The 26170-nt window shown below is 26.9% G+C and overlaps 1 long non-coding RNA gene across 1 annotated transcript in view; it reads right to left on the reverse strand.

The window, feature by feature from the left end:
- Positions 1-26170, reverse strand: part of LOC145271195 (uncharacterized) — a 428562-nt gene that overhangs the window by 67649 nt on the left and 334743 nt on the right. The window lies entirely within an intron of this gene.

The following is a 26170-nucleotide window of genomic DNA, read 5'->3' on the forward strand; positions in this document are numbered from 1 at the left end:
CGTGTGTTTTATATGGAGTATTCATGTCTAAATATCTACTTAAGGTTTTAATGATGAGCCTGGCCAGTACCAGATGGGTGACTAATTAATAAGGTTAGGTGCTGTATATACTGCGCCGAGTTATAAAAAATATCAAGGTTGGTATCTAGTGGAACATTAATCGACTAGTGGAGATGCACCTTTCGTCTTAGTAAAGACACACATCTAGGAGAAGGTAACTCTGATATAGATGATCTAAGGACAGCAAATAAGTGCAAACAGACAAGTCAGATGTCACTACTGCACTGTCGAAGGTAATTGCAACCGACCCATGTATTCTGCCAAGTTAAAATCATGCGATGTCTTCAGAGGAATCGGACCAACAACTGAAAACTATGGAGAACACTCACCATGATTTTGAAAGGAAAGTGTTTTCCAGATAATGCGGCTTTATTTTTTAATTTCTGCACTTCTACAAAAGCTATTCAACAATTATAAACTGATTAGCTATTTACAGACTTGATGTAGATAGTAAGTTTTGTAGTCATATTTTTGTTTTTATTCATGTGAACGAATCTTTCTACTTCGAATAATTGATCTGTTATCAGATGAAAATACTTTGTGTGAAGTGTAATTCTACTGACCTTCTTACAAACTTTTCTCGTGTTTAAATCAATTGGCTTGTAAACATCAACAAAACCAGTTGTGTAAATACGCCCATACAAGCCACCAGCGATATGACAACATTAAATGCTACATCATTTCTTAACCTTTTTAGTTTGTTCGAGGAATGAAGACGTGAAACAAAGTTAGCAAATGTTAGAATAGATATTTTTATTGATTTTATTTTCGATTAAATACTTTTATTCTGCATTGTTTATTTTTACCACGTACACATAATTTAGCATTAAAAATTGTTTCTTTTTCCAATGAATATTCTTACAAAAACTATTGCTAGATTAGTTGGAGAAGAATACATTGTGACGTTCATATTTATTATAAAAGAAATAAATTTATTGTAAATTTTCAAACACGTCACGTGTAAGAGTGATATATTTTCGTTTGCCGACAGGTTATCCTTAGATGTACAACTTTAATTCTCGCCAAAGTTTATACGAAATGAAAGAAAATTGTTAGAGGTGTATCGTCCTAACATATAACCTTAAGAGGATTTATTTCCCAGTTTATAACAATTGTCCAAGGTTAGGCAGGTTTTAAGTTAACACATTTTTGTGAGAACTTACTTGCTTTTGGAAACGAGGATAGGAATTAATCACCACTACAAAGTATACGTGCGTATTATGCTAAGTTTTTTTATTCTGCAATCCTCAAATACAGCACGTCCATTCATTTACAAAAATAAATTTAATCACCTTAGGAAATTCATTGGTAATTATTCTGTGGTGGAATGTGATTCATCTTATATAACTAATATATAGTTAAAACCTTTTTGCATAGCAGAAAGTCTTACCTGCGAGCAGATCCTTCTAGGACAGAAAACTTGCTAATTTGCATACATGCTTTAATGGCTGCTGCTAATATCTTCACAAGCCAGAAAAAAGACCAATATCAAATTAACTAATTACTTCTTAATCAGTTTTTCATAGTTAGTCTTAAGGACAGGAATTGGGAGACACAGACAATCATACATCTTGTCTGTTTCCCTTCTTTATTACAGAATTGTTGCATACGTACAGTCCCAATATATATGTATATATATGTATATATATATTCCAGTTTATCACAATTTTCGACGGTTAGGAATATTTTGAGTTACCACGTTCTTGTGAGAACTAACTTGTTTTTGGAAATGACGATAGGAATTAACCACCATTAGCAGAGTATATGTAAGTACTATGCTAAGTTGTTTTTCTGCAATACTCAAATATAGCATGTCATCCATACACACAAAAAATGAAATTTAATTGTAACGTGCATCCAGGAGATAAGCGCCCGCGTGTTTGTGTGTTGTGTGGGTATGTGGGAGAGACGGATGAGGGGAAAAAGACTTACCTCGAGACCAGCTCAGCGTTACCGACCAAAAATAGAAAAGAAGGACCAAGATGGCGACCGCCGTCTTTTGTAAAGTATGATGTCTCGCAAAGTCACACGAATTCTCGGAATATGCAAATTTAGCCGGCCTAGAACGACGATAAAAGCGGGTGAGGGGAAAGACGTGGGGGAGGGACGATTGAGTTGGCTGGGGAATCGTGTGGCTGTTGCTTCTTGTGCCGTGTTGAGGATATCTTACCGTGTTAAAGAGAGAGTCGGGCGCCATCTTGAATTTTTCCTTACATTTTTTTACTTACAAGCTATTTCGGCCATTTGGCCTCTAGGACTATGACCGAGTCGAAATTTGACTTAAAGCTCATACCCGAGTTTGACGGGTCCACGTCCATCGTCGACTGGGTTGAAAGGGTCGAGCTGACGTGCGACCTTTGTGAGGTGAAAAGGGTACACACTGTAATTCCCCTGAGATTGGCTGGGGGTGCCTTGAGTGTATATCAGCAACTCAGTGCTGCCGAAAAGGGAGATGTCACCGCAATTAAAGCTGCGCTGTACAAGGCATTTGCCATGGATCCTTGTACGGCCTATGAAAAATTTGCTTCCCGAAAACTTCTACCGGAGGAAAGCGTGGACGTTTTCTTCGCTGAGTTAAAGAAACTCGCAGTTCTGTTCGGTGGAGAGGTGTCGGAGCGGACGCTCGCGTACGCGTTTGTGGCGGGCCTTCCCACTCGGGTGAAGCAGCTACTGAGAGCCTCAACCAGCGTTTCAACAACGACCGTGGAACACTTGATGGAACGTGCTCGAGCCATCATCAAAGATGAGGAGGACCTGGGGGAACCAGTTGTGATGGCGACACAGACAGGCCAGATTGGCGCTCGGGAGATTCCGAATCAGAACCCTGCAAACAATGGGAAATGTTTTCGCTGCGGCCGACGCGGACATTTTGCAAGGATTTGCACCAACAGGGGGCGTGTGCGCTGTTTTAAGTGTGGCAGTTTGGGGCATCTAGCCCAAAACTGTGCGGGAAACGTATCAGGGGAGAGGACGTCAGCGCCGCCCTGCTCCCCGAGCAAAATTTGAACAAGGCGCAACCAGTAATAACCGTCTACGTAAACAGGATACCCTGCTCAGCACTTCTCGACTCAGGCTGTTCGCATACTATAGTGAGCACCAGGCTGTGTCCAAGTTGGACTAAGAGGAAGATCAAAGTCACCACGATAGGAGGCGAGACCCAGACATGCTGTGGAGCTGGAACTGTCAAGATCTACACGGACACCGGTGCAGCCACTAAGATCAATGTGCTCGTGACCCAAGGAAATCTCCTGGGGTTTGACCTGTTGCTCGGATACGATGCCATCAAGGCGCTGGGGGGAGTCGCAATTCATCGGGATGGAAAGGTGCGATTCTTAGAGGCCCCAGTGTGTGCAGCGCTCCATATCGATCGGCCGGATTTTACAGTGGACGACAACTCGCGCAAGAGGGCCTGGATTGCATCTTGGAAGTGGACCGAGGGAATGGCACCGACTAAACTCAAGAATGGGGTTGCAGAGTACCCTATACCCAGTGAGGCCCGAGCAGAATACGAAAGGGAACTAAAGGCGTGGATCCAAGATGGCTGGTTAATCCCCTACCCTGAGGACAAGCTTGGGCCTCCGAAGGGTCTAATACCCTTGATGGCAGTAGTCCAGCATAACAAGTCGAAAGTACGGCCCGTGCTGGACTATAGGGAGCTTAACAAGCATATTGAAGCCTACACTGCTGATGCTGACGTATGCGCCAGTAAGTTGAGGGAATGGCGTCAGAAAGGCACTAATGTCTCAATATTGGATTTACGAAAAGCCTATTTACAGGTGCGAGTTGATGAGACGTTGTGGCTGTTCCAGACAGTTTGGTTCCAGGGGCAGAGGTACTGCCTTACACGCCTTGGCTTCGGCCTAAATGTGGCACCACAGATCATGAAGACTATTGTCAACACAGTATTGTCCCAAGAAAAGCCCATGAGGGACTCAACGTCAGCTTACATTGATGACGTATACGTCAATGAAGATGTACAGTCTGCGTCGTGTGTCAAAGAAAAGTTGGCTCAGTTTGGTCTGGAATGCAAGAATCCCGAATGTTTCAGGGAAGGAGCACGTGTATTGGGATTGGATGTTTATGAAGAGGATGGCACCCTACAATGGAGGTGTGGCAGTGAAATTCCAAGCATCCCCAACCTCGTTACAAGGCGGACCGTTTTTTCTTGGTGTGGAAAACTTGTTGGTCACTTACCGGTCTGTGGCTGGCTCCGCGCAGCTGTTGGTGTGATTAAACGCAGAGCAAATTTAACAACCACGGGTTGGGATGACATATCCGATGATGTCCTACTAACTCTGATGATTAAAGAGATACTGGAGAGAGTGAACAAGAAGGACCCTGCCTGTGGGCGGTGGTGTGTTAACGGAGACAACGTAGGTGTGTGGGTTGATGCCAGTTCTTTGGCGTTGGGAGTATCGTTGGAGCAAGGAGGAAACGTGTTCGAGGATGCGTGTTGGCTGCGGCCCGTAACAGATTCTCAGCATATCAACCTGGCAGAGCTGGACGCTGTTGTAAAGGGGGTAAATCTGGCCCTGCAGTGGCAGTCTAAGAAGTTGACCTTGTACACAGATTCTCTCTGTGTCTACCACTGGGTGTCTGACACACTTTCAGGACGGACACGAATCCGTACCAAGGCAGCAAGCGAAATGTTAATACGGAGAAGGCTAGACACGCTAAAAAACCTGGTATCTGAGTATGGGCTATCACTGAGCGTCACTCTGGTGCCATCACATTGTAATCGTGCTGACCAACTGACCCGTGTACCTCACAAATGGTATGAAGCCGCGAAGATGGGAATGGAGATTACTGCTCGATCTTGTGCAGTTGCAATCGACCCATGTCAAATACAAAAAATTCATGCACAGAGCGGACATCCGGGTATCAAGAGGACCCTTTATTTTGTGAGGCATGCATACCCAGCAGTGACCAAGATGGATGTCAGACAGATCGTCAGAAATTGTGAGGCTTGCCAGTCTATTGATCCTGCACCAGAGCGATGGCAGAAGAGTCGCTTGGAAGTTGAGAGTGTGTGGCAGCGGCTGGCCATGGATATTACCCATTACAGTGGCAAGCCCTTTCTAACTCTCATTGATTGCGGGCCTACGAGATTTGCGGTGTGGCGGCAGATGACCAGACAGGATTCAGCAAATGTTGTTCGCCACCTATCATCCATTTTTTTTGAGCGAGGTGCGCCGGAAGAGCTCCTGACTGACAATGATGCAGCGTTTTGTAGCCAGCAAGTCCGGCAGTTGTTAGATGAGTGGGGCGTCCGTCTACGGTTGCGATGTGCGCATGTGCCATCAGGAAATGGCATTGCTGAAAGAAGCCATCGCAGCATCAAGAGAATTGCTGCCAGGAAGCGATGTACTATTGCGGAAGCAACATATTGGTACAACATTACGCCAAAGGACGGGACGTCCCCTTCAACCGCACCTGCGAATGCTATTTACACGTACCGAGTCGGAGTGAAGGGAATCAACACTACGCAGCCAACCGACAAGGGAACATATAACAGATATGAAGTGGGAGATCCAGTGTGGGTGCGGCCTCCAGGAAATCGGTGCACCGACAAGTTTAAGCGAGGACACATATCTGGAGTGATTAGCCAGCAGTCTGTTTTGGTCGATGGAACCCCAGGACATGTGCGAGATCTTCGCCCAGCTACCGAGGTGCGTCATACAACTACAGAAGAAAGCAGTGAAGCGTCTAATGATGAGCTGCCGATGCACGGATTCAATGAGCCCCTTCCAGAGACTGATAGCGATACTTCATCTGATGAGGCGGAACCAGATCCAGAGCCCGAATCTGAAACAGTGAATGTACCTCTTCGCAGAAGCACACGCACTAAAAGGCCCCCCCCAGTGCTCTCTATGTGATCATCAGATCAGGGGGGAGTGTAACGTGCATCCAGGAGATAAGCGCCCGCGTGTTTGCGTGTTGTGTGGGTATGTGGGAGAGACGGATGAGGGGAAAAAGACTTACCTCGAGACCAGCTCAGCGTTACCGACCAAAAATAGAAAAGAAGGACCAAGATGGCGACCGCCGTCTTTTGTAAAGTATGATGTCTCGCAAAGTCACACGAATTCTCGGAATATGCAAATTTAGCCGGCCTAGAACGACGATAAAAGCGGGTGAGGGGAAAGACGTGGGGGAGGGACGATTGAGTTGGCTGGGGAATCGTGTGGCTGTTGCTTCTTGTGCCGTGTTGAGGATATCTTACCGTGTTAAAGAGAGAGTCGGGCGCCATCTTGAATTTTTCCTTACATTTTTTTACTTACATTAATCACTAAGAAAATCCTTGGTAATAAGTTTGTGGTGGAATGTGATTCTGTTCTATAGTATGCTGCAGTAAAATAGCGAGAGGAGCAGTAGGAGGAAGCAGGACTGGTGACGTCACGCATGGATTGAAGTAGGGGTAGTAAGACAGAGAGTGGAGTGGGAGAGACGTGACGGCATGAACAGCAGGAGAAAAAGAGCAGACGGAAATGGAAAGCACAGGGAATAAAAACGTCAAAAAAGTATTTCTCTAATTGGTTTAGCACTTCGATGGGGTCGACAGGCGAGAGGAAGAACGAAATGAGAACGTCGTCTATAACATTACAATTTATCGTATATAGTTAATATATAGTTCAAACCTTCTGCATAACAACATACAACAATTGAATTCCATTTCAAAATCTGCATTTGTTCATATGCCTCAGAGAGTGGCAAATTCATTTTACAATCGGAATCTTGCTTTGAAAAATGAAACAAATACTGCGATAGAAAAGAAACACATTCGCCTTCTGACAGCAGAAAGTCTGCAAACAAATGCTTCTAGGACAGAACAAACCCTACGCTTAAGTACTATAACAAAAGTCTGATTTTATATGCTTTTTACGGAATAAGTAAGACACAAAGTCAATTCATATTAAGAATTATGCTCTAAAAATGTCAAATTAATCCAGCTGCAAAGCTTCTTAGTACCTTTGCTATACTTCGTGCAATAGATAATATAAAAATTGTGATCCAAAAAAATCAAATAATTCCTGGGATTATGGATTTAGGAAGCAATCGCTTATTATAATTGTTGCTAATATTTTGAGAAACCTCTCCTGTGGAATGCGGACGAGGCTTGCAAGTCATGTTTTATGGTGCAGATGCTTGACAACGTCTTTATATACGTTCAAAATACAAGCATGCCCATGTAAAACAAAGTAATAACTCGATGGCAATATAAAATAATAAAGAACGAAGATCGGGCTTTTTACATGCTTCCCACACCAGCAAAGAATTCAACTTCACAAAAAGTTGCACCCTAATCTGAAATACCGAAACGATATAATCTGTTCCAATTACGCACATGACCTGGAGAGTACTCTTAGCAGTTCTTCAAAACAAGTAGCTATTAAAGTTAAAGGCAATGAACTCAGCCACACTTTGTAAGATGAAGGCGATGATTGCTTCCTTAACAAGAACAAATAATATACTCCGATATTAATCGAAATATATGAGTTGTTGATATGCATACCATAAATGTATGAGTTAGTTAAATGCATACCATAAATGTATGAGTTGGTTAAATGCATACCATAAATGTATGTGTTGGTTATATGCATACCATAAATGTATGAGTTGGTTAAATGCATACCATAAATGTATGAGTTGTTGATATGCATACCATAAATGTATGAGTTGTTGATATGCATACCATAAATGTATGAGTTGTTGATATGCATACAATAAATGTATGAGTTGTTGATATGCATACCATAAATGTATGAGTTGTTGATATGCATACCATAGCAGAAAGATTAGACACAGGTAATAGGATTCATACATCCACAAAAGGTGACCCAAAATCTGGCTTCAATAATGAATTTAGGTAATAATGGCACATATACAATGTCACAAGTGAATTAATAAGAAAAATGACACAAAATAAAAATAGATAAAAATCACACAATAAGTTTAGCAACATATAAAATACATAAAAAATATGAGAAAGTCAAAGTAAAAAGTAAAAATCTAAATTTAAATGTAAAAAATGTCGAAATACTGATTCTGGAGAAATTTTCTCACCTTCGTTTTAACACGTCCATCTTTCCCAGCTTGCACTTCACTTCTGCCCTTGATAACAAGTGTATTTTTCTCTCCTTTTCTTTTGACGCAAGCTCTGGCATATTTGCTAATTTGAATACCTTCTTTAATGTCTGCTGCTGCTAATACCTTCACAAACCAGCTATCCTACAGCTGCTGCTGATTTTTTCACGCGTGCTTTGTTAAAAAACATGAAAATATATTCCCATGCATACATATAAAAATATATGAACTTAATAGAATCTTATATAGAACTAAATTTATTTTACTTACCCCATTCTTGTTTAATTTGCTAGAAAAGATAATAATATTCATCTTGGCCTCTGTAGTATTACTGAAGAATATATATTAAATAAAACTTAAAAGAAAAAATAATAATATTCATCTTGACCTCTGTAGTATTACTGAAGAATATATATTAAATAAAACTTAATAGAAAAGATAATAATATTCATCTTGACCTCTGTAGTATTACTGAAGAATATATATTAAATAAAACTTAATAGAAAAGATAATAATATTCATCTTGACCTCTGTAGTATTACTGAAGAATATATATTAAATAAAACTTAATAGAAAAGATAATATTCATCTTGGCCTCTGTAGTATTACTGAAGAATATATATTAAATAAAACTTGATAGAAAAGATAATAATATTCATCTTGACCTCTGTAGTATTACTGAAGAATATATATTAAATAAAACTTAATAGAAAAGATAATAATATTCATCTTGACCTCTGTAGTATTACTGAAGAATATATATTAAATAAAACTTAATAGAAAAGATAATAATATTCATCTTGACCTCTGTAGTATTACTGAAGAATATATATTAAATAAAACTTAATAGAAAAGATAATATTCATCTTGGCCTCTGTAGTATTACTGAAGAATATATATTAAATAAAACTTGATAGAAAAGATAATAATATTCATCTTGACCTCTGTAGTATTACTGAAGAATATATATTAAATAAAACTTGATAGAAAAGATAATTATATTCATCTTGACCTCTGTAGTATTACTGAAGAATATATATTAAAGAAAACTTAATAGAAAAGATAATAATATTCATCTTGACCTCTGTAGTATTACTGAAGAATATATATTAAATAAAACTTAATAGAAAATATAATAATATTCATCTTAACCTCTGTAGTATTACTGAAGAATATATATTAAATAAAACTTGATAGAAAAGATAATTATATTCATCTTGACCTCTGTAGTATTACTGAAGAATATGTATTAAATAAAACTTAATAGAAAAAATAATAATATTCATCTTGACCTCTGTAGTATTACTGAAGAATATATATTAAATAAAACTTAATAGAAAAAATAATAATATTCATCTTGACCTCTGTAGTATTACTGAAGAATATATATTAAATAAAACTTAATAGAAAATATAATAATATTCATCTTGACATCTGTAGTATTACTGAAGAATATATATTAAATAAAACTTAATAGAAAAGATAATAATATTCACCTTAACCTCTGTAGTATTACTGAAGAATATATATTAAATAAAACTTAATAGGAAAGATAATAATATTCATCTTGAACTCTGTAGTATTACTGAAGAATATATATTAAATAAAACTTAATAGAAAAGATAATAATATTCATCTTGACCTCTGTAGTATTACTGAAGAATATATATTAAATAAAACTTAATAGAAAAAATAATAATATTCATCTTGGCCTCTGTAGTATTACTGAAGAATATATATTAAATAAAACTTAATAGAAAAAAATAATATTCATCTTAACCTCTGTAGTATTACTGAAGAATATATATTAAATAAAACTTAATAGAAAAGATAATATTCATCTTAACCTCTGTAGTATTACTGAAGAATATATATTAAATAAAACTTAATAGAAAAGATAAAAATATTCATCTTGACCTCTGTAGTATTACTGAAAGAATATATATTAAATAAAACTTAATAGAAAAAAATAATATTCATCTTGGCCTATGTAGTATTACTGAAAAATATATATTAAATAAAACTTAATAGAAAATATAATAATATTCATCTTAACCTTAACCTCTGTAGTATTACTGAAGAATATATATTAAATAAAACTTAATAGAAAAGATAATAATATTCATCTTGACCTCTGTAGTATTACTGAAGAATATATATTAAATAAAACTTAATAGAAAAGATAATAATATTCACCTTAACCTTAACCTCTGTAGTATTACTGAAGAATATATATTAAATAAAACTTAATAGAAAAGATAATAATATTCATCTTAACCTTAACCTCTGTAGTATTACTGAAGAATATATATTAAATAAAACTTAATAGAAAAGATAATAATATTCATCTTAACCTCTGTAGTATTACTGAAAAATATATATTAAATAAAACTTAATAGAAAATATAATAATATTCATCTTAACCTTAACCTCTGTAGTATTACTGAAGAATATATATTAAATAAAACTTAATAGAAAAGATAATAATATTCATCTTAACCTCTGTAGTATTACTGAAGAATATATATTAAATAAAACTTAATAGAAAAGATAATAATATTCACCTTAACCTTAACCTCTGTAGTATTACTGAAGAATATATATTAAATAAAACTTAATAGAAAAGATAATAATATTAATCTTGACCTCTGTAGTATTACTGAAGAATATATATAAAATAAAACTTAATAGAAAAGATAATAATATTCACCTTAACCTTAACCTCTGTAGTATTACTGAAGAATATATATTAAATAAAACTTAATAGAAAAGATAATATTCATCTTAACCTCTGTAGTATTACTGAAGAATATATATTAAATAAAACTTAATAGAAAAGATAATAATATTCATCTTGACCTCTGTAGTATTACTGAAGAATATATATTAAATAAAACTTAATAGAAAAAAATAATATTCATCTTGGCCTCTGTAGTATTACTGAAGAATATATATTAAATAAAACTTAATAGAAAAAATAATAATATTCATCTTGACCTCTGTAGTATTACTGAAGTATATATATTAAATAAAACTTAATAGAAAATATAATAATATTCATCTTGACCTCTGTAGTATTACTGAAGAATATATATTAAATAAAACTTAATAGAAAATATAATAATATTCATCTTGACCTCTGTAGTATTACTGAAGAATATATATTAAATAAAACTTAATAGAAAATATAATAATATTCATCTTAACCTTAACCTCTGTAGTATTACTGAAGAATATATATTAAATAAAACTTAATAGAAAAGATAATAATATTCATCTTGACCTCTGTAGTATTACTGAAGAATATATATTAAATAAAACTTAACAGAAAAGATAATAATATTCACCTTGACCTCTGTAGTATTACTGAAGAATATATATTAAATAAAACTTAATAGAAAAAAATAATATTCATCTTGGCCTCTGTAGTATTACTGAAGAATATACATTAAATAAAACTTATTAGAAAAAATTATAATATTCATCTTGACCTCTGTAGTATTACTGAAGAATATATATTAAATAAAACTTAATAGAAAATATAATAATATTCATCTTGACCTCTGTAGTATTACTGAAGAATATATATTAAATAAAACTTAATAGAAAATATAATAATATTCATCTTAACCTTAACCTCTGTAGTATTAACTGAAGAATATATATTAAATAAAACTTAATAGAAAAGATAATAATATTCATCTTGACCTCTGTAGTATTACTGAAGAATATATATTAAATAAAACTTAATAGAAAAGATAATAATATTCACCTTGACCTCTGTAGTATTACTGAAGAATATATATTAAATAAAACTTAATAGAAAATATAATAATATTCATCTTGACCTCTGTAGTATTACTGAAGAATATATATTAAATAAAACTTAATAGAAAAGATAATAATATTCATCTTAACCTTAACCTCTGTAGTATTACTGAAGAATATATATTAAATAAAACTTAATAGAAAAAATAATAATATTCATCTTGACCTCTGTAGTATTACTGAAGAATATATATTAAATAAAACTTAATAGAAAAAATAATAATATTCATCTTGACCTCTGTAGTATTACTGAAGAATATATATTAAATAAAACTTAATAGAAAATATAATAATATTCATCTTGACCTCTGTAGTATTACTGAAGAATATATATTAAATAAAACTTAATAGAAAAGATAATAATATTCATCTTGACCTCTGTAGTATTACTGAAGAATATATATTAAATAAAACTTAATAGAAAAGATAATAATATTCATCTTGACCTCTGTAGTATTACTGAAGAATATATATTAAATAAAACTTAATAGAAAAGATAAAAATATTCATCTTGACCTCTGTAGTATTACTGAAGAATATATATTAAATAAAACTTAATAGAAAAAAATAATATTCATCTTAGCCTCTGTAGTATTACTGAAGAATATATATTAAATAAAACTTAATAGAAAAGATAATAATATTCATCTTAACCTCTGTAGTATTACTGAAGAATATATATTAAATAAAACTAAATAGAAAATATAATAATATTCATCTTGACCTCTGTAGTATTACTGAAGAATATATATTAAATAAAACTTAATAGAAAATATAATAATATTCATCTCAACCTTAACCTCTGTAGTATTACTGAAGAATATATATTAAATAAAACTTAATAGAAAAGATAATAATATTCATCTTGACCTCTGTAGTATTACTGAAGAATATATATTAAATAAAACTTAATAGAAAAAAATAATATTCATCTTGGCCTCTGTAGTATTACTGAAGAATATATATTAAATAAAACTTAATAGAAAAAATAATAATATTACACTTGACCTCTGTAGTATTACTGAAGAATATATATTAAATAAAACTTAATAGAAAATATAATAATATTCATCTTGACCTCTGTAGTATTACTGAAGAATATATATTAAATAAAACTTAATAGAAAATATAACAATATTCATCTTAACCTTAACCTCTGTAGTATTACTGAAGAATATATATTAAATAAAACTTAATAGAAAAGATAATAATATTCATCTTGACCTCTGTAGTATTACTGAAGAATATATATTAAATAAAACTTAATAGAAAAGATAATAATATTCACCTTGACCTCTGTAGTATTACTGAAGAATATATATTAAATAAAACTTCATAGAAAATATAATAATATTCATCTTGACCTCTGTAGTATTACTGAAGAATATATATTAAATAAAACTTAATAGAAAATATAATAATATTCATCTTAACCTTAACCTCTGTAGTATTACTGAAGAATATATATTAAATAAAACTTAACAGAAAAGATAATAATATTCATCTTGACCTCTGTAGTATTACTGAAGAATATATATAAAATAAAACTTAATAGAAAAGATAATAATATTCACCTTGACCTCTGTAGTATTACTGAAGAATATATATTAAATAAAACTTAATAGAAAATATAATAATATTCATCTTGACCTCTGTAGTATTACTGAAGAATATATATTAAATAAAACTTAATAGAAAATATAATAATATTCATCTTTACCTTAACCTCTGTAGTATTACTGAAGAATATATATTAAATAAAACTTAATAGAAAAGATAATAATATTCATCTTGACCTCTGTAGTATTACTGAAGAATATATATTAAATAAAACTTAATAGAAAAGATAATAATATTCACCTTGACCTCTGTAGTATTACTGAAGAATATATATTAAATAAAACTTAATAGAAAAGATAATAATATTCATCTTAACCTCTGTAGTATTACTGAAGAATATATATTAAATAAAACTTAATAGAAAAGATAATAATATTCATCTTAACCTCTGTAATATTACTGAAGAATATATATTAAATAAAACTTAATAGAAAAGATAATAATATTCATCTTAACCTCTGTAATTGTACTGAAGAATATATATTAAATAAAACTTAATAGAAAAGATAATAATATTCACCTTAACCTCTGTAGTATTACTGAAGAATATATATTAAATAAAACTTAATGGAAAATATAATAATATTCATCTTGACCTCTGTAGTATTACTGAAGAATATATATTAAAAAAAACTTAATAGAAAATATAATAATATTCATCTTAACCTTAACCTCTGTAGTATTACTGAAGAATATATATTAAATAAAACTTAATAGAAAAGATAATAATATTCATCTTGACCTCTGTAGTATTACTGAAGAATATATATTAAATAAAACTTAATAGAAAAGATAATAATATTCATCTTGGCCTCTGTAGTATTACTGAAGAATATATATTAAATAAAACTTAATAGAAAAAAATAATATTCATCTTGGCCTCTGTAGTATTACTGAAGAATATATATTAAATAAAACTTAATAGAAAATATAATTATATTCATCTTGACCTCTGTAGTATTACTGAAGAATATATATTAAATAAAACTTAATAGAAAAGATAATAATATTCATCTTGACCTCTGTAGTATTACTGAAGAATATATATTAAATAAAACTTAATAGAAAAGATAAAAATATTCATCTTGACCTCTGTAGTATTACTGAAGAATATATATTAAATAAAACTTAATAGAAAAAAATAATATTCATCTTGGCCTCTGTAGTATTACTGAAGAATATATATTAAATAAAACTTAATAGAAAAGATAATAATATTCACCTTAACCTCTGTAGTATTACTGAAGAATATATATTAAATAAAACTTAATAGAAAATATAATAATATTCATCTTGACCTCTGTAGTATTACTGAAGAATATATATTAAATAAAACTTAATAGAAAATATAACAATATTCATCTTAACCTTAACCTCTGTAGTATTACTGAAGAATATATATTAAATAAAACTTAATAGAAAAGATAATAATATTCATCTTGACCTCTGTAGTATTACTGAAGAATATATATTAAATAAAACTTAATAGAAAAGATAATAATATTCACCTTGACCTCTGTAGTATTACTGAGGAATATATATTAAATAAAACTTCATAGAAAATATAATAATATTCATCTTGACCTCTGTAGTATTACTGAAGAATATATATTAAATAAAACTTAATAGAAAATATAATAATATTCATCTTAACCTTAACCTCTGTAGTATTTCTGAAGAATATATATTAAATAAAACTTAATAGAAAAGATAATAATATTCATCTTGACCTCTGTAGTATTACTGAAGAATATATATAAAATAAAACTTAATAGAAAAGATAATAATATTCACCTTGACCTCTGTAGTATTACTGAAGAATATATATTAAATAAAACTTAATAGAAAATATAATAATATTCATCTTGACCTCTGTAGTATTACTGAAGAATATATATTAAATAAAACTTAATAGAAAAGATAATAATATTCATCTTTACCTTAACCTCTGTAGTATTACTGAAGAATATATATTAAATAAAACTTAATAGAAAAGATAATAATATTCATCTTGACCTCTGTAGTATTACTGAAGAATATATATTAAATAAAACTTAATAGAAAAGATAATAATATTCACCTTGACCTCTGTAGTATTACTGAAGAATATATATTAAATAAAACTTAATAGAAAAGATAATAATATTCATCTTAACCTCTGTAGTATTACTGAAGAATATATATTTAATAAAACTTAATAGAAAAGATAATAATATTCATCTTAACCTCTGTAATATTACTGAAGAATATATATTAAATAAAACTTAATAGAAAAGATAATAATATTCATCTTAACCTCTGTAATAGTACTGAAGAATATATATTAAATAAAACTTAATAGAAAAGATAATAATATTCACCTTAACCTCTGTAGTATTACTGAAGAATATATATTAAATAAAACTTAATAGAAAATATAATAATATTCATCTTGACCTCTGTAGTATTACTGAAGAATATATATTAAAAAAAACTTAATAGAAAATATAATAATATTCATCTTAACCTTAACCTCTGTAGTATTACTGAAGAATATATATTAAAAAAAACTTAATAGAAAAGATAATAATATTCATCTTGACCTCTGTAGTATTACTGAAGAATATATATTAAATAAAACTTAATAGAAAAAATAATAATATTCATCTTGGCCTCTGTAGTATTACTGAAGAATATATATTAAATAAAACTTAATAGAAAAAAATAATATTCATCTTGGCCTCTGTAGTATTACTGAAGAATATATATTAAATAAAACTTAATAGAAAATATAATTATATTCATCTTGACCTCTGTAGTATTACTGAAGAATATATATTAAATAAAACTTAATAGAAAAGATAATAATATTCATCTTGACCTCTGTAGTATTACTGAAGAATATATATTAAATAAAACTTAATAGAAAAGATAAAAATATTCATCTTGACCTCTGTAGTATTACTGAAGAATATATATTAAATAAAACTTAATAGAAAAAAATAATATTCATCTTGGCCTCTGTAGTATTACTGAAGAATATATATTAAATAAAACTTAATAGAAAAGATAATAATATTCACCTTAACCTCTGTAGTATTACTGAAGAATATATATTAAATAAAACTAAATAGAAAATATAATAATATTCATCTTAACCTTAACCTCTGTAGTATTACTGAAGAATATATATTAAATAAAACTTAATAGAAAAGATAATAATATTCATCTTGACCTCTGTAGTATTACTGAAGAATATATATTAAATAAAACTTAATAGAAAAGATAAAAATATTCATCTTGACCTCTGTAGTATTACTGAAGAATATATATTAAATAAAACTTAATAGAAAAAAATAATATTCATCTTGGCCTCTGTAGTATTACTGAAGAATATATATTAAATAAAACTTAATAGAAAAGATAATAATATTCACCTTTACCTCTGTAGTATTACTGAAGAATATATATTAAATAAAACTAAATAGAAAATATAATAATATTCATCTTAACCTTAACCTCTGTAGTATTACTGAAGAATATATATTAAATAAAACTTAATAGAAAAGATAATAATATTCATCTTGACCTCTGTAGTATTACTGAAGAATATATATTAAATAAAACTTAATAGAAAAGATAAAAATATTCATCTTGACCTCTGTAGTATTACTGAAGAATATATATTAAATAAAACTTAATAGAAAAAAATAATATTCATCTTGGCCTCTGTAGTATTACTGAAGAATATATATTAAATAAAACTTAATAGAAAAGATAATAATATTCATCTTAACCTCTGTAGTATTACTGAAGAATATATATTAAATAAAACTAAATAGAAAATATAATAATATTCATCTTGACCTCTGTAGTATTACTGAAGAATATATATTAAATAAAACTTAATAGAAAATATAATAATATTCATCTTAACCTTAACCTCTGTAGTATTACTGAAGAATATATATTAAATAAAACTTAATAGAAAAGATAATAATATTCATCTTGACCTCTGTAGTATTACTGAAGAATATATATTAAATAAAACTTAATAGAAAAAATAATAATATTCACCTTAACCTTAACCTCTGTAGTATTACTGAAGAATATATATTAAATAAAACTTAATAGAAAAGATAATAATATTAACCTTAACCTTAACCTCTGTAGTATTACTGAAGAATATATATTAAATAAAACTTAATAGAAAATATAATAATATTCATCTTAACCTTAACCTCTGTAGTATTACTGAAGAATATATATTAAATAAAACTTAATAGAAAAGATAATTATATTCATCTTAACCTCTGTAGTATTACTGAAGAATATATATTAAATAAAACTTAATAGAAAAGATAATAATATTCACCTTAACCTTAACCTCTGTAGTATTACTGAAGAATATATATTAAATAAAACTTAATAGAAAAGATAATAATATTCACCTTAACCTTAACCTCTGTAGTATTACTGAAGAATATATTAAATAAAACTTAATAGAAAAGATAATATTCATCTTAACCTCTGTAGTATTACTGAAGAATATATATTAAATAAAACTTAATAGAAAAGATAATAATATTCATCTTGACCTCTGTAGTATTACTGAAGAAGATATATTAAATAAAACTTAATAGAAAAAAATAATATTCATCTTGGCCTCTGTAGTATTACTGAAGAATATATATTAAATAAAACTTAATAGAAAAAATAATAATATTCATCTTGACCTCTGTAGTATTACTGAAGTATATATGTTAAATAAAACTTAATAGAAAATATAATAATATTCATCTTGACCTCTGTAGTATTACTGAAGAATATATATTAAATAAAACTTAATAGAAAATATAATAATATTCATCTTGACCTCTGTAGTATTACTGAAGAATATATATTAAATAAAACTTAATAGAAAATATAATAATATTCATCTTAACCTTAACCTCTGTAGTATTACTGAAGAATATATATTAAATAAAACTTAATAGAAAAGATAATAATATTCATCTTGACCTCTGTAGTATTACTGAAGAATATATATTAAATAAAACTTAATAGAAAAGATAATAATATTCACCTTGACCTCTGTAGTATTACTGAAGAATATATATTAAATAAAACTTAATAGAAAAAAATAATATTCATCTTGGCCTCTGTAGTATTACTGAAGAATATATATTAAATAAAACTTAATAGAAAAAATAATAATATTCATCTTGACCTCTGTAGTATTACTGAAGAATATATATTAAATAAAACTTAATAGAAAATATATTAATATTCATCTTGACCTCTGTAGTATTACTGAAGAATATATATTAAATAAAACTTAATAGAAAATATAATAATATTCATCTTAACCTTAACCTCTGTAGTATTACTGAAGAATATATATTAAATAAAACTTAATAGAAAAGATAATAATATTCATCTTGACCTCTGTAGTATTACTGAAGAATATATATTAAATAAAACTTAATAGAAAAGATAATAATATTCACCTTGACCTCTGTAGTATTACTGAAGAATATATATTAAATAAAACTTAATAGAAAAGATAATAATATTCATCTTGACCTCTGTAGTATTACTGAAGAATATATATTAAATAAAACTTAATAGAAAATATAATAATATTCATCTTAACCTTAACCTCTGTAGTATTACTGAAGAATATATATTAAATAAAACTTAATAGAAAAAATAATAATATTCATCTTGACCTCTGTAGGATTACTGAAGAATATATATTAAATAAAACTTAATAGAAAAAATAATAATATTCATCTTGACCTCTGTAGTATTACTGAAGAATATATATTAAATAAAACTTAATAGAAAATATAATAATATTCATCTTGACCTCTGTAGTATTACTGAAGAATATATATTAAATAAAACTTAATAGAAAAGATAATAATATTCATCTTGACCTCTGTAGTATTACTGAAGAATATATATTAAATAAAACTTAATAGAAAAGATAATAATATTCATCTTGACCTCTGTAGTATTACTGAAGAATATATATTAAATAAAACTTAATAGAAAATATAATAATATTCATCTTGACCTCTGTAGTATTACTGAAGAATATATATTAAATAAAACTTAATAGAAAAAATAATAATATTCATATTGGCCTCTGTAGTATTACTGAAGAATATATATTAAATAAAACTTAATAGAAAAAATAATAATATTCATCTTGGCCTCTGTAGTATTACTGAAGAATATATATTAAATAAAACTTAATAGAAAAAAATAATATTCATCTTGGCCTCTGTAGTATTACTGAAGAATATATATTAAATAAAACTTAATAGAAAAGATAATAATATTCACCTTAACCTCTGTAGTATTACTGAAGAATATATATTAAATAAAACTTAATAGAAAAGATAATAATATTCATCTTGACCTCTGTAGTATTACTGAAGAATATATATTAAATAAAACTTAATAGAAAAGATAATAATATTCATCTTGACCTCTGTAGTATTACTGAAGAATATATATTAAATAAAACTTAATAGAAAAGATAAAAATATTCATCTTGACCTCTGTAGTATTACTGAAGAATATATATTAAATAAAACTTAATAGAAAAAAATAATATTCATCTTGGCCTCTGTAGTATTACTGAAGAATATATATTAAATAAAACTTAATAGAAAAGATAATAATATTCATCTTAACCTCTGTAGTATTACTGAAGAATATATATTAAATAAAACTAAATAGAAAATATAATAATATTCATCTTGACCTCTGTAGTATTACTGAAGAATATATATTAAATAAAACTTAATAGAAAAAAATAATATTCATCTTAGCCTCTGTAGTATTACTGAAGAATATATATTAAATAAAACTTAATAGAAAAGATAATAATATTTATCTTGACCTCTGTAGTATTACTGAAGAATATATATTAAATAAAACTTAATAGAAAAGATAATATTCATCTTAACCTCTGTAGTATTACTGAAGAATATATATTAAATAAAACTTAATAGAAAAGATAATAATATTCATCTTGACCTCTGTAGTATTACTGAAGAATATATATTAAATAAAACTTAATAGAAAAAATAATATTCATCTTGGCCTCTGTAGTATTACTGAAGAATATATATTAAATAAAACTTAATAGAAAAAATAATAATATTCATCTTGACCTCTGTAGTATTACTGAAGTATATATATTAAATAAAACTTAATAGAAAATATAATAATATTCATCTTGACCTCTGTAGTATTACTGAAGAATATATATTAAATAAAACTTAATAGAAAATATAATAATATTCATCTTGACCTCTGTAGTATTACTGAAGAATATATATTAAATAAAACTTAATAGAAAATATAATAATATTCATCTTAACCTTAACCTCTGTAGTATTACTGAAGAATATATATTAAATAAAACTTAATAGAAAAGATAATAATATTCATCTTGACCTCTGTAGTATTACTGAAGAATATATATTAAATAAAACTTAATAGAAAAGATAATAATATTCACCTTGACCTCTGTAGTATTACTGAAGAATATATATTAAATAAAACTTAATAGAAAAAAATAATATTCATCTTGGCCTCTGTAGTATTACTGAAGAATATATATTAAATAAAACTTAATAGAAAAAATAATAATATTCATCTTGACCTCTGTAGTATTACTGAAGAATATATATTAAATAAAACTTAATAGAAAATATAATAATATTCATCTTGACCTCTGTAGTATTACTGAAGAATATATATTAAATAAAACTTAATAGAAAATATAATAATATTCATCTTAACCTTAACCTCTGTAGTATTACTGAAGAATATATATTAAATAAAACTTAATAGAAAATATAATAATATTCATCTTGACCTCTGTAGTATTACTGAAGAATATATATTAAATAAAACTTAATAGAAAATATAATAATATTCATCTTAACCTTAACCTCTGTAGTATTACTGAAGAATATATATTAAATAAAACTTAATAGAAAAGATAATAATATTCATCTTGACCTCTGTAGTATTACTGAAGAATATATATTAAATAAAACTTAATAGAAAAGATAATAATATTCACCTTAACCTTAACCTCTGTAGTATTACTGAAGAATATATATTAAATAAAACTTAATAGAAAAGATAATAATATTCATCTTTACCTCTGTAGTATTACTGAAGAATACATATTAAATAAAACTTAATAGAAAAGATAATATTCATCTTAACCTCTGTAGTATTACTGAAGAATATATATTAAATAAAACTTAATAGAAAAGATAATAATATTCATCTTGACCTCTGTAGTATTACTGAAGAATATATATTAAATAAAACTTAATAGAAAAAAATAATATTCATCTTGGCCTCTGTAGTATTACTGAAGAATATATATTAAATAAAACTTAATAGAAAAAATAATAATATTCATCTTGACCTCTGTAGTATTACTGAAGAATATATATTAAATAAAACTTAATAGAAAATATAATAATATTCATCTTGACCTCTGTAGTATTACTGAAGAATATATATTAAATAAAACTTAATAGAAAAGATAATAATATTCACCTTAACCTTAACCTCTGTAGTATTACTGAAGAATATATATTAAATAAAACTTAATAGAAAAGATAATAATATTCACCTTGACCTCTGTAGTATTACTGAAGAATATATATTAAATAAAACTTAATAGAAAATATAATAATATTCATCTTGACCTCTGTAGTATTACTGAAGAATATATATTAAATAAAACTTAATAGAAAATATAATAATATTCATCTTAACCTTAACCTCTGTAGTATTACTGAAGAATATATATTAAATAAAACTTAATAGAAAAGATAATACTATTCATCTTAACCTCTGTAATAGTACTGAAGAATATATATTAAATAAAACCTTATAGAAAAGATAATAATATTCATCTTGACCTCTGTAGTATTACTGAAGAATATATATTAAATAAAACTTAATAGAAAATATAATAATATTCATCTTGACCTCTGTAGTATTACTGAAGAATATATATTAAATAAAACTTAATAGAAAATATAATAATATTCATCTTAACCTTAACCTCTGTAGTATTACTGAAGAATATATATTAAATAAAACTTAATAGAAAAGATAATAATATTCATCTTGACCTCTGTAGTATTACTGAAGAATATATATTAAATAAAACTTAATAGAAAAGATAATAATATTCACCTTGACCTCTGTAGTATTACTGAAGAATATATATTAAATAAAACTTAATAGAAAATATAATAATATTCATCTTGACCTCTGTAGTATTACTGAAGAATATATATTAAATAAAACTTAATAGAAAAGATAATAATATTCATCTTGACCTCTGTAGTATTACTGAAGAATATATATTAAATAAAACTTAATAGAAAAAAATAATATTCATCTTGGCATCTGTAGTATTACTGAAGAATATATATTAAATAAAACTTAATAGAAAAAATAATAATATTCATCTTGACCTCTGTAGTATTACTGAAGAATATATATTAAATAAAACTTAATAGAAAATAAAATAATATTCATCTGGACCTCTGTAGTATTACTGAAGAATATATATTAAATAAAACTTAATAGAAAATATAATAATATTCATCTTAACCTTAACCTCTGTAGTATTACTGAAGAATATATATTAAATAAAACTTAATAGAAAAAAATAATATTCATCTTGGCATCTGTAGTATTACTGAAGAATATATATTAAATAAAACTTAATAGAAAAAATAATAATATTCATCTTGACCTCTGTAGTATTACTGAAGAATATATATTAAATAAAACTTAATAGAAAATATAATAATATTCATCTTGACCTCTGTAGTATTACTGAAGAATATATATTAAATAAAACTTAATAGAAAATATAATAATATTCATCTTAACCTTAACCTCTGTAGTATTACTGAAGAATATATATTAAATAAAACTTAATAGAAAAGATAATAATATTCATCTTGACCTCTTTAGTATTACTGAAGAATATATATTAAATAAAACTTAATAGAAAAGATAATAATATTCACCTTGACCTCTGTAGTATTACTGAAGAATATATATTAAATAAAACTTAATAGAAAATATAATAATATTCATCTTGACCTCTGTAGTATTACTGAAGAATATATATTAAATAAAACTTAATAGAAAATATAATAATATTCATCTTAACCTTTACCTCTGTAGTATTACTGAAGAATATATATTAAATAAAACTTAATAGAAAATATAATAATATTCATCTTGACCTCTGTAGTATTACTGAAGAATATATATTAAATAAAACTTAATAGAAAAGATAATAATATTCACCTTGACCTCTGTAGTATTACTGAAGAATATATATTAAATAAAACTTAATAGAAAATATAATAATATTCATCTTGACCTCTGTAGTATTACTGAAGAATATATATTAAATAAAACTTAATAGAAAATATAATAATATTCATCTTTACCTTAACCTCTGTAGTATTACTGAAGAATATATATTAAATAAAACTTAATAGAAAAGATAATAATATTCATCTTGACCTCTGTAGTATTACTGAAGAATATATATTAAATAAAACTTAATAGAAAAGATAATAATATTCACCTTGACCTCTGTAGTATTACTGAAGAATATATATTAAATAAAACTTAATAGAAAAGATAATAATATTCATCTTAACCTCTGTAGTATTACTGAAGAATATATATTAAATAAAACTTAATAGAAAAGATAATAATATTCATCTTAACCTCTGTAATATTACTGAAGAATATATATTAAATAAAACTTAATAGAAAAGATAATACTATTCATCTTAACCTCTGTAATAGTACTGAAGAATATATATTAAATAAAACTTAATAGAAAAGATAATAATATTAACCTTAACCTCTGTAGTATTACTGAAGAATATATATTAAATAAAACTTAATAGAAAATATAATAATATTCATCTTGACCTCTGTAGTATTTCTGAAGAATATATATTAAATACAACTTAATAGAAAATATAATAATGTTCATCTTAACCTTAACCTCTGTAGTATTACTGAAGAATATATATTAAATAAAACTTAATAGAAAAGATAATAATATTCATCTTGACCTCTGTAGTATTACTGAAGAATATATATTAAATAAAACTTAATAGAAAAGATAAAAATATTCACCTTGACCTCTGTAGTATTACTGAAGAATATATATTAAATAAAACTTAATAGAAAATATAATAATATTCATCTTAACCTCTGTAGTATTACTGAAGAATATATATTAAATAAAACTTAATAGAAAAGATAATAATATTCATCTTCACCTCTGTAATATTACTGAAGAATATATATTAAATAAAACTTAATAGAAAAGATAAAAATATTCACCTTGACCTCTGTAGTATTACTGAAGAATATATATTAAATAAAACTTAATAGAAAAGATAATAATATTCATCTTCACCTCTGTAGTATTACTGAAGAATATATATTAAATAAAACTTAATAGAAAATATAATAATATTCATCTTGACCTCTGTAGTATTACTGAAGAATATATATTAAATAAAACTTAATAGAAAAGATAATAATATTCACCTTAACCTTAACCTCTGTAGTATTACTGAAGAATATATATTAAATAAAACTTAATAGAAAAGATAATAATATTCACCTTGACCTCTGTAGTATTACTGAAGAATATATATTAAATAAAACTTAATAGAAAATATAATAATATTCATCTTGACCTCTGTAGTATTACTGAAGAATATATATTAAATAAAACTTAATAGAAAATATAATAATATTCATCTTAACCTTAACCTCTGTAGTATTACTGAAGAATATATATTAAATAAAACTTAATAGAAAAGATAATACTATTCATCTTAACCTCTGTAATAGTACTGAAGAATATATATTAAATAAAACCTTATAGAAAAGATAATAATATTCATCTTGACCTCTGTAGTATTACTGAAGAATATATATTAAATAAAACTTAATAGAAAATATAATAATATTCATCTTGACCTCTGTAGTATTACTGAAGAATATATATTAAATAAAACTTAATAGAAAATATAATAATATTCATCTTAACCTTAACCTCTGTAGTATTACTGAAGAATATATATTAAATAAAACTTAATAGAAAAGATAATAATATTCATCTTGACCTCTGTAGTATTACTGAAGAATATATATTAAATAAAACTTAATAGAAAAGATAATAATATTCACCTTGACCTCTGTAGTATTACTGAAGAATATATATTAAATAAAACTTAATAGAAAATATAATAATATTCATCTTGACCTCTGTAGTATTACTGAAGAATATATATTAAATAAAACTTAATAGAAAAGATAATAATATTCATCTTGACCTCTGTAGTATTACTGAAGAATATATATTAAATAAAACTTAATAGAAAAAAATAATATTCATCTTGGCATCTGTAGTATTACTGAAGAATATATATTAAATAAAACTTAATAGAAAAAATAATAATATTCATCTTGACCTCTGTAGTATTAC

Source organism: Euprymna scolopes, chromosome 46 (genome assembly GCF_053919585.1).
Source record: "Euprymna scolopes isolate OS-2025 chromosome 46, ASM5391958v1, whole genome shotgun sequence".
Classification (NCBI taxonomy): Eukaryota; Metazoa; Mollusca; class Cephalopoda; order Sepiida; family Sepiolidae; genus Euprymna; species Euprymna scolopes.